Source organism: Callorhinus ursinus, unplaced genomic scaffold (assembly GCF_003265705.2).
Source record: "Callorhinus ursinus isolate GAN/ISIS: 27379988/994484 unplaced genomic scaffold, GSC_fseal_2.0 scaffold55, whole genome shotgun sequence".
In the NCBI taxonomy this organism is placed as follows: domain Eukaryota; kingdom Metazoa; phylum Chordata; class Mammalia; order Carnivora; family Otariidae; genus Callorhinus; species Callorhinus ursinus.
Genome location: NW_027397117.1, coordinates 8,866,480 through 8,878,426, shown reverse-complemented (window position 1 = coordinate 8,878,426; position 11,947 = coordinate 8,866,480).

Below are 11,947 nucleotides of genomic sequence, written 5' to 3'. Positions count from 1 at the left end.
ATAGTTAACCTATAGAGACCACAATCCTGCAAGACCTGAGTCTCCCTCAGTTTATAAAAGTTTTAGCAATTTACAAGAACAAAGCATTTCTATCAATGGCCTAGCTTCCAGAAGGGATCGTAGATACAATTAAATGTCCTTATAATTTGTAGCCCATTGACAGATCCGTGAAGCTGAGGGGCTTTTGGATTATAGGTGAGGTTCAGTGGGGTGGAGTCCAGAGCCCACAACCAAGAAAGAATTCTTGAGATGTCTTTGGTGAAAAATGGTGGTTTATTAAAGCATGGGGACAGAACCCGTGGGCAGAAAGAGCTGCTGCACCGGGCTTGTGAGGGGTGGCTGATTATGTACTATGGGGTTGGGGGAGGTAAGGAAAAGGGAGGTTTTCAAAAGGATTTTCACGTGTTAAAGAAGACTCACAGGATACCAGAGGCCTTGCCATTGTCAAGTTAAGGTTGTTTTTCCCTCTAGCAAGGCATTAACATGAAGATAGTTGGGAGCTTCCTGGAGGAACATTACACTCTGCCCGCTTCAAGTATCTGTCTCAATGGTTTGCAGGTTATAAGGGCATTTAATTGTATCTACATTTCCTTCTGGAAGCAGGTTATTGCTAGAAATGCCTTGTTCTGATAAATTGCTAAGATTTTTAGAAACTGAGGGAGACTCAGGTCTTGCAGGATTGTGATCCCTGTAAGTTAACTATTTGTTTTTCCTTTAGGGCAGCCAAGAGAGCTGTCACACATGTCCCATGGGGGGGGGGTTGTGGGGTGTCAACTCCTGCCTGTCCTCAGTTAGCCTTCTGTTCCCTCATCAACCATATGCTCCGTTCCTGGCCCTTGGGTCCTGAACACACTATGGTGCTTCATGCCTCTGTGCCATGCTCAAGCCTTTCCCTCTGCCCGGAAGCCGTTCGTTCTCATTCTTTAATACTCCATTCAAACAGCTTTATCCTTGGGAATGCAAGCTGGTGCAGCCACTCTGGAACACAGTATGGAGGTTCCTCAAAAAGTTGAAAATAGAGCTACCCTACGACCCAGAATTGCACTACTGAGTATTTACCCCAAAGATACAAACGTAGGGATCCGAAGGGGCACCCGGACCCCAATGTTTACAGAAGCAATGTCGACAATAGCCAAACTATGGAAAGAGCCCAGATGTCCATTGACAGATGAGTGGATAATGAAGATGTGGTATATATATATACAGTGGAATATTACACAGCCATCAAAAAATGAAATCTTGCCATTTGCAATGATGTGGATGGAACTAGAGGGGTATTATGCCAAGCGGAGTAAGTCAATCAGAGAAATATGATCATTATATGATCTCACTGATATGCAGAATTTAAGAAATAAGGCAGAGGATTATAGGGGAAGAGAGGGAAAAATGAAACAAGACAAGATCAGAGAGGGAGATAAACCATAAGGGACTCTTAATCTTAGGATACAAACTGAGGGTTGTTGGAAGGGAGGGGATGGGGTGGCTGGGTGATGGACATTGGGGAGGGTATGTGTTGTGGTGAGCCCTGTGTGTTGTGTAAGACTGATGAATCACAGACCTGTACCCCTGGAAAAATAATATATGTTAATAATTTAAAAAATTTAAAAACAAACAGCTTTATCCTCACATCCCTTTGGCCTCGAAGTCTCTCCTCCCACACACAAATTCACTGAGGAATTTGGCCCTTGGCTCAGGCCCCTTCTCCAACCCACTTCTTGTCCCTGTGAATAGCATCCCCCTCCTGGGCCTCAGTTCTGTGACCTCTAGACCTTTTTCTTCCCATGGTTGCTTATTTACTGGATCACACTCTAGATTCTTTACTTTCTGAAACCACACTACCTCAGAGATTCCTCCCAGACGGCAATCTCCTCCTACTTTCCCCATCCCTATTTATTATAAACTTGATCCCCTACGCCCCTGAAGCTCCATTTCCTCTTCCCTCCCCATTTTTCTGAATCTAGCAGTCCTCATCTCGTTTTTCAGGAAACCATTCTTCCACCAATGCCCTACCTCTCCCTGGGGTCACCCACCACCCCGTAGCTTTTCTTCTGGGGCATCTCCACTCCTGCCTCCCTCTTTGTCTTCCTCACTTGCTGCCACACCACCTCTCCCTCGGGAAATCTCCCCCTCTGAAGCCCCCAAACCTGACCTGGGAATGAGACCAGCTCCCTCTTTGCTGTTCCCAAATACAGGTGCACAAACTCTTTCTATTCTAAGGACTCATCTGCCAGTAACTCTACAGAAGGAGAAGGGAAACTGAGTTAACAAATGTGGGCACGCTATTGAGTTCCAGCTCTTATGGGCACTGGTTTCTAGCTCCTGCTCTTATTTCTGAGCCTTTCCTCCAAACGCCTTTCAGAGGACTTGCCTGAATTGGCCACCAGATGATGTAGCCCCTCAACCTCCAGTGAACAGCTTGAAAATCCCAAGTGGCTTTGAAGGGGCTCATTCCTCCCTGTCCTGGAATAAGCCCCCCAGGGCATTTCTTCCTGTCTGCAAATTGCTAAATCCAGCCTCTTTTATCTTCATTCTAGGATATTTCAGGGAGGCTAAATGTGTCCTTCTTAAAACTTAGCAATGTCCCAGTAAAGCCCACGACAAGACTGGCACTTCCCAATTGCCCTGCACCCCACCTGTGGATTCTGGAGAGCTGGAAAAAGGAGCAGGCAGGATGTGCCTGTGAGTGAGACTCCAAAGCAGCAGGAGACTCGGGAAGGAGGGCAAACCACGTGTGGAAGGCTGCCTTGAGTAAAATTTTCCTCCACAAAGGCTCCCTCCAGGACAAATAGGAGTTCCTTGCAGAGGTAGATGAACCCTGAAGCTAAAAGTTTAAGTTGCAGGGGCCCTCACTTGCCAAAGCCCCTTCTAAGTCCCTAAGAGGTTCCCATGGTGTCCCATTCCCTCCACCACCTCTGATTTCAGCCAGAGTTGAAGTCCCTGAAAGCTCAGTTACCAATGACCAATTCCCTGAAAGCTCACGCTCACCCCCGGCTGACGGCATCTCACCTGGAGCTCTAAATTGCTAAATTCTGCTTCTTCAAGAGATTTGAGAAGTGAGGGTGAAACAGGTATTGATAACCTGGAGACACTGTCATCCAAAGGATGAGAAGGAGCACTTGCTGCCACACCTCCTCCCCCGTCTGAAGCCCCCAAACCTGACCTAGGAATAAGACCAGCTCCCTCTTTGCTGTTCCCACAGGGAAAAACTGGAAATTTTGGTGGCTCCAAACAAAACAGTGTGCAAAACTGCCATCAGGGCAACAAAGTGGCCTGAAGAAACAAATGTTCTCGTGATGGAACTTCCACACATATATACCGATAAATCAATGAGTGTTGGAAAAAGAGTAATTTGATTGCATAATTATGTGGCTCAGTACCAATGTAGCAACCATTATTAAAATGCATTTGAATTGCTCTTGCGTGTATGCCTTAATTTCAGATTAATTTTGTATTCTTTCTCAGTGTTAACCATATCACTTTTCAAATATGATGGTATCTTAGTCTGCTCAGGCCGCCATAATAAAATACCCCCAGACTGGTGCCTTAAACCATGGAAGTTTATCTTCTCACAGTTCTGGAAGTGAGAAGTCCAAGATCAAGGCTTTGGCTGATTTGGTTTCTGGTGAGAGCCCTCTTCCTGGATTGCAGACCGCCAACTTTCCGCTGTGTTCTTGCGTGGCCTTTCCTCAGTGTGTGCACACCGAGAGACAGAGAGCTTTCTGGTGTCTCCTCTTATAAGGACGTCATCCTATCAGATCAGGACCCCACCCTTATGGCCTCATTTAACTTTTATTACTTCCTTACTCCAGATTAGACACAATGGGGATTACAGCCCTAAGATATGAGCTTTGGGGAGACACAGACACCCAGTCCATAACAGAAGGGAGTAAAGCTGGGGGGAAAAAAGAAAAAGAAAAGAAATAGGAAAAGACTGGCAGAAGCTTCAAAATGTCAAAACTCTCTTATATCACAATGGAAACTAAAACTCTAATGATCCATATGTTTCTTATAAACCTTCATCTTATATTTCATTAAGAAAACAGGAGAAGCAGGGGCACCTGGGTGGCTCAGTTGGTTGAGCAGCTGCCTTCAGCTCAGATCATGATCCTGGAGTCCCGGGATCGAGCCCCGCATCGGGCTCCCTGCTCGGCGGGGAGTCTGCCTCTCCCTCTGACCCTCCCCCTCTCATGCTCTCTCTCAAATAAATAAATAATCTTAAAAAAAAAAGAAATAAAACAGGAGAAGCAGAGATTGGAGTAATGAACCTAGAAGCCAAGGAATGCCAAGGATTGCTGGCGGCTACCAGAAGCTAAGCGAGAAGTACGGAATGGATGTTTCCTCAGAGCCTCCAGAAGGAACCAACTCTGCCAACACCTTGATTTCAGACTTCTGGCCTCCAGATCTGTGAGGAAATAAATTTTTGTTGTTTTAAGTCAAGGAAGGAAGGAAGGGAGAGAAGGAAGGGAAGGAAAAGGAAGAAATAATAAAATAAAATAAAATAAAATAATAAAATAAAATGAAACCTTTCTAAGATGGGAAGCCCTCACCTCCTTCCACCGCCAAATCTACCCACCCCCTTGCAGCTGCCCCCACATTCTCTGCCTGCATTCCTATTACCCGGGATGAATTGCCCCTGTTCCCATCACAGTCCAGCCCCTCCGTGTAGGCTGACTCCCATCTTTTCATGCCTTCTCAAGGACTTCCTCTCAGTGACCCCTCCTTCTCAGGCACTGACAGTGTTTGTCCTGCTTTTGGATCATTTCTGTGTAGCATTCAAACATGTTCTAGATCTCTTATCATGAAAAGTGTTCTCCCTTGATCCCGAGTTCCTCTCCATAGCAAAGCTTATCAGAAGGATTTTCTGTGCTCAATGTCGCCAGATTTTTCCATTCTTTTCACTCTCAACCTACTCCAATCAGGGTTAACAATCCACGGAAACTGCTCTTGGCATGATCACCCAACTATTTTTGTGTTGTTAGATCCAAACTACTTTGCAGTCTTCTTACTCTTCGTAACCTTTGACTTGGTTATTCAAGTCAACACTCCCGAGGCTTCTGTGAAGCTACATGTTCTTGCTTTGCCGCCTGCCTCACTAACCAGTTCTTCTTAGCCTCCTCTACTGGCTCCATCTCTTCTGACTGATCTTTAAACGTTGGAGTGTCCTAGGGTTCTTTATCTGTATTGTCCCCCCACCGAATTATCCCATCTATTCTCATGGCTTTATATACTATTTATATAATGATAACATTTCCTGAGATTCACGTCCTTGTGGAACCTCCTCCCATATTACATCAGGGTTGGTCTGTGAGATCAAGAAAAGATGACAGAAATGATGATATGTAGCTACTAAGACGAGGTCATAGTGTGGTTTCGGCCTCTTGCTCTCTCTTGGATCTCTTGCTGGAGAAGCTAGCTGACAAGTCCTGAAGGACATTGAAGTACCCTATGGTGTTGCATGTACCTCTTACCAATAGCCAGCAAGGAACTCATGCCTCCTGCCAATAGCTTTCTGTGTTCGCCATCTTGGAAATGGATCCTCCAACCCCATCAAGCTTTCAAGTGACTGCAGCGCCAACTAACACCTTGACTGCAACTTTATGAGAGCCCCAAAACCAGAATTACCCAACTAAGCCATTCCCAAATTCCTGACCAACAGAAACTGTGAGATATAAAATGTTTGTTGCTTTAGGCTACTAGGTTTGGGGTAATTTGTTATGCATCAATAGACAACTAATACAACCCCTAAGCTTACATCTCCAGCCTTGTCCACTCCACATTGCTCCAAATTCATATATCAAAGTACTGCCTGATATCAACCCTTAAATATCCAAACGCATCTCAAAATTAACAGGGGAAAACCAAAGTCTTGATTTGGAAAACCCCACTATCACTCAGTTTCTACTTTGGGAAAAATCTCCATCTCAATAACTGTGAGCAGAAGGAGTTAGAGGTCTCTGGAAAAAGAAAGACAAGACATAGTTTTCTTGACATAAGAAAAGTCTTTTTAGGCCTCCAGCCATCTTGAGATCTATGCTTCATAAGCACTACTTGCCCAGAGCACACTTCTTGCAGAGCTTCCTGGGATATGTTGAAATTGCAGAAGAATAGACCCCAGGAGAAGATTTTAAGGGAACAAAGAATGTAAGAACGAATAGCCACTGTTGGGGACAGCCGGATCATATCAGGCACAACAAATTCATGGTAAAACTCCCAGCTCTGATTCAAAGGTGTGAAGACTGACCTGATAAACATTCTTGAGTTATCTTTGCAGGATCTGAACCCCTTTGAGCACTCAGATACCGGACCAACTAGAGCTAGAGAATTGATGATGGTGACCCTTGCTGGCCCTGTGACTTCAACCTGGACTCTGTCACCTTAAGATGACTTTTGCCCCAACTCCATGCTGAATCCCCCATGGCACAAGCCTCTTCATAAATATGTATGTGCCCTTGACCTAAAAATGCCCCAGTTTTTTCAAGGAGTCACTACTTTGGGAAATATCCCTGGTGCTCTCCTTTACTTGTTGCAGGTAAAAACCCTGCCTTTTCCTATTCTTTGGCTTGGTTGTGTCTTTTGACTCAACACCCACCGAGAGATGAACCCAGTTTCAGGTAACATAACCACTCAGTTTCTGAGGCCAGAAACCTAGGAGTTATTACTGATTCCTTCTTTTCCCTCACCTTTCACATCCAATCCATCAGCTCTACTTCCAAAATTAAGCTTGCCTATGCCTACTTGTTTCCAACTATATTGCTACAGCCTTGTCCAGACAACCAGCATCTTCACCTGGACTGATCTCCCTTTTTCCATACGTGCCCATCCCACAAGGGCAACCACAGTGAATGGTCTTTATTAAGATTATACCATGTCACATGGCTAAAACCTTCCAGTGGTTTCCCATTACACTTTGGAATAAAACTCAAACTCCTTACCACGACCTACAAGGCCTTGTGTGATCCAGCCCTGCTAGCTCTCATTCATTCATTCTCCAAACATTGAACCATTTTTCTGTTTCTCAAATACTTCAAGCCCATTCCTGCCTTACAGACTTTACACATATTTCTTCCATAGTTTCTTCCTTTTCATTCTGACCTCAGCAAAAATGTCACCTCCTCATTAAGTCCTCCTCTACCTACTTCAAAATGCAATGATAATAACTAACCATGGTAGTCATTAATGCTGGTCACCAAATATTTCTGGTTCTCCCCCTTTCTAGACGCATGGTCTTGCACTTCCAAAGTTAGGTGTGACAATGTAACTATTTTTGCTAAATGGAATGTAAATAGCAGAAATTTTAAGAGCTAGTGTCTAATTTGCCACATCCCTTTTCCCTGACTTGGTCAGATCATGGAAACATGAGTCAAAATTAAGCTTCCATCAGCCTGAGTTGCTGAGTGACTTAGGGTGATCAGTGTCCACCTTCCAACCTGTGAAGGATGTGTGGCAGGAGTGAGAAATAAACCTTTATTGTTTCAAACAACTGAGCTTTTGGAGCTGTTTGTTACCACAGCGTAACTAACCTAACCTGACTGATACACTATGTGCCACATGCTGCGTGCTTTACATGTACTAACTTATTTACTTCTCACAATGACCCTATGAAGTAGATACTGTTATTATTCCCATGTTATTAACACAGTGACTGAGGCACAGCAAAGTTAGGAAACTTTTCTAACACCACAGAGCTAATAACAGGCAGAGGTGGAATTTAAACTTAACCAATCTGGTTCCAGATTTATACTTGTGGTCACTCTGTAGTACCACTTCTCAAAGACTTTCAAACTCATGTTTGAACATGAATTGACAGAGTTACGGGTTTTATTATACATTCATACATATATAGAGAAAAGGGAACTGTCAGTTCTTATCCTCAGGGTTGACAAATATATATATGCATACAAGTATTTACATCTTTTAGGAATACAGAGATGTTACTTGATATTTCAATTATTTTATTTTAATTTTTTTAAAGATTTTATTTTATTTATTTATTTATTTATTTATTTGAGGGGGGAGGGACAAAGGCGGAGGGAGAGGGAGAGAATCTCAAGCAAATTCCCCACTGAGCACAGAGCCCTACGTGGGGCTCAATCTCGTGACCCTGAGATCATGACCTGAGCCAAAACCAAGAGTTGCTGCTTAACTGACTGAGCCACCCAGGCTTCCCAAAAGATTTTATTTTTAAGTAATCTCTACACCCAGGGTGGGGCTCGAACTTACAACCCCAAGATCAAGAGTTTCATGCTCTACTGACTGAGCCAGCCAGGACCCCCTGCTATTTTAATATCAACATCAGGGCAGCAGTTATGAACTATAACAACCAATTAAAGTCACAGGTATTTAGAGACTAGAGATTATTTTTACAAGATCTAAAAATAGTCTCTAAAGTTCGACTGTCTTAAAAAGTTCTTCCCTCACCTTTCAGAAGTACTTCCAAGGACAGTTTTTTTTTGTTTTGTTTTGTTTTGTTTTTAATTATTTAAGACAGGGGCACCTGGGTGGCTCAGTCGTTAAGCATCTGCCTTCGGCTCAGGTCATGATCCCAGGGGCCTGGGATCGAGCCCCGCATTGGGCTCCCCACGCTGCGGGAAGCCTGCTTCTCCCTCTCCCACTCCCCCTGCTTGTGTTCCTTCTCTCACTGTGTCTCTTTCTGTCAAATAAGTAAATAAAATCTTTAAAAAAATTATTTAAAACAAATTCTGGAGGTATAGTTTACTGTAATAAAATGCATACCCATTCTAAGTGTACAGTTTGATAAGACTTGGCAAATGTACACACCTGAGTACCCACCACCACTATCAAAATATAGAACTTTCCCACTACTCCAGGCAGGTCCCTCTGACCCTTCCCAGTCAATCCTATCCTCACCCCTGGCCCCAAGCAACCACTGATCTGCTTTGTGTCCCTATAGGTTAGATTTGGCTTCTCTAGAGTTTCACACAAATAGAATTATACAGGATGATTTTTGTGTCTAGCTTCTTTCACTCAGCATAATGTTTTTGAGGTTCCACATGTTACTTTATAAATCAGTGTCTCCTTTCCAAGGACAGCTTTTAGTAACAGAAAACAGAACAAGTTTCAGTTCTGGTTGGAACTTTCATACATATTCTCAATTCCACACTTCATTTAGGTAAGATTCTTTGAACCAATTTTATGACATGGAATGACGTCTCTGCATCAGCAGTTGCTGGAAAGAGGAGACATACTCTTCCTGAAACCCCTTTTCTCCTGCAGCATTCTCAAGACCCAATATCAGCTTTCCACCCCCACCTAAAGAAAAGAGCTCAAAACCGACCATATGGGAAGGAGAAAAGCAGAAGATGATTTTAAACGAGAGGAATAAAGGGCATGGAATGTTCTTCTCTAATACACCTGATATAAATTAGCACCCTCTCCACGTCTCCCTGATTTATCCCTGACACTGGCCGCAGTCCGAAGTGACCTTGCTCATTTCTTTCTCTGAATACCTGTGGTGGACTGGATAACCATTCACTGACAGCAACATCCCTCCCTGGGAGAGGAGTCTACTCTGCCACCCCCAGGAAACCACACGTAGGCACGTGAGGCGCTTTGGCCAGATCTGTCCGCGCAGGTACAGGTAGCTCTAACTCAACCATTTAATTGCTGGAGAGGATTCTACTGTGCGAATACACCACCACTGATTTTGCCCTTACCCTATTCAGCATTTAGGCTGTTTCCATTCTTCACGTTCACCATCAACACCGCAACATACGTTCCTTAGATGACTCCTGACGTTGTGCTTATGTGTGAGACTGTGCCTGCGCGTGTTCTAGGCCTGGAGCTTCAGGGTGGAGGGTCTGTTCATCTCCCCCTTCACTGGGCATCTTGAGGGCTGTCCAGGGGGGTTGTACCCATGGGCGCTTGTACTTCCTGCTACCCCAGGGAAGGGAAAATGGAAGCCCTCAGCCACGAGCTCTGCCCTTGAGCCAGAGGCAGGCCCTGGGGCTCCCCATCCACCCCTTCTGCTTCTGTCTGGTTCGCAAAGAGGTCTCACTTACTTTAATCTTGACGAGATCTTTCGGGGTCTTTCTCTTTTTGTGTTTTATTCACCGTTATTGTACATCTGAAGCACAGAGTCACTTTACTATGTGACTGTCAGTCTGTCTGTCTTAAGCTACTTTTCTGGGCATCTCTCCCATCCCTCCGTGCACTTCTACTTGTACACCTTCCTCTTGGTCCCAGAAGTACTTTCCCAGGCTTGTCTTGGAGGCTGTAGCGTTCTTTGCCCTGTTCTCCGGGTCATCTTTCTAAGCTTGGTTCAGATGCCAGCTCTTTTGTTTCCTCAGTCAGAAGGAACCTCTCCCTTCTCCTTCTTCCTGGGACAGCTACCGTGAATACGTTTGTACTCGGGGGTCTGCACTGGAGTCCTGGCTGTCTTGGTTTAGCCAGACTATGGCTTTCTGGCAACTGATCCCCCTCCTTGTTCCATGAGCTCCATCCCATGGGCCCTGCCCCCCAGATGAGAACATACAGAGCATCACTGGGGTACCTGGGGTGTGTGGGGGTGCCTGCTGCATTCCTACTGCTCGATGACAATAGTGATATAGCAATCCCTGTGAGCAGGTATTCTGTGAAGGGAGCCTTACAGCTCAGAAAGACTGTAAAATGGCTCTGTCTCTGTTACAGATGAGGAAATTAAGGTTCAGAGAGGTAAAATGACTTACTCAAGGTAATACACCCAAGACTGCATTTACCATTGTTGATGGCACGTTCACTTCTTTTCCCAAATGACCCTACATCCAAAGGACTTTCTGATGGTCTAGGACAGAAAGTACTAATAGAGTATGCTTCCCCCTGTGGTGGGGTGCAGCAACACCAAATGTCCCTGCAAAGATTGTATGGTCACAGCCTTGAGCTTAACTAGCAAGTCACAGGATACTCAGCTGATCAGGACACAAGTTTGAGACTTCCTATTTTTTAAAAAAGATTGTATTTATTTACTTGAGAAAGTGAGCAAGTAAGAGAGCATGAGCAGGGGAAGGAGCAGAGGGAGAGGGAGAAACAGACTTTCCATTGAGCAGGGAGCCCAACACGGGGCTCGATCCCGGGACTCAGGGATCATGACCTAAGCCAAAGGCAAACACTCTACTGACTGAGCCACCCAGGTGCCTGAGACTTCCTGGTTTTTTTTTTCCAATAGATAAATTTTATTGCATTTAAACAATATCTCAAATAGGTCTTGGGACTCATTTGGAATCTTGTTGTTTCTCTAGATGGACAACCTCTGACCTCTTTCACTAGCCCACTGACTGGTTCCTTTCTGAGAGACAGATAGCATCTAAAAATTTTCTGATGTCCTGGTGATTAACTGTTGTAGCTTGCTGAATCAAAGAAGGTGAATTTGTACAAGTTCAATGCCAGTAACTTTCCGGGCTTGAGATACTGACCAAGCAATACCTGGCCTCATTTGAACCAGCAGATAGATTTTTTTCATCCAAGAATTTTCAGATTTTTTTAAAAGATTTTATTTATTTATTTATTTATTTATTTATTTATTTATTTATTTATTTATGAGAGAGAGAGAGAGAGAGAGAGAGAACACAAGCAGGGTAAGGGGCAGAGGGAGAAGCAGTCTCCTCGCCAAGCAGGGAGCTTGATGCGGGACTCGATTCCAGGACCCCGGGGACCACTACCCAAGCCGAAGGCAGACACTCACCGGACTGAGCCACCCAGGTGTCCCAAATTTTCAGATTTTAACAAGAGACCTGCTCTTCTGAATAAAGACATAAATGGGGAAGTGAGCACGCACAGACCTCATCCTAACGGAAACCCAGTGGAACACCCTGCTCATGTGCTATATTTGACTATAGACTGCCTGAACCCCTGCCGGTTCCTCTTTGTTTGTCAGCCCAGAGCCTCTCACTTTTCTTTCCAAGGAGGCTGATTTCTACACTGATGATATCCCTCCACAGGATTCCTCTGGGCT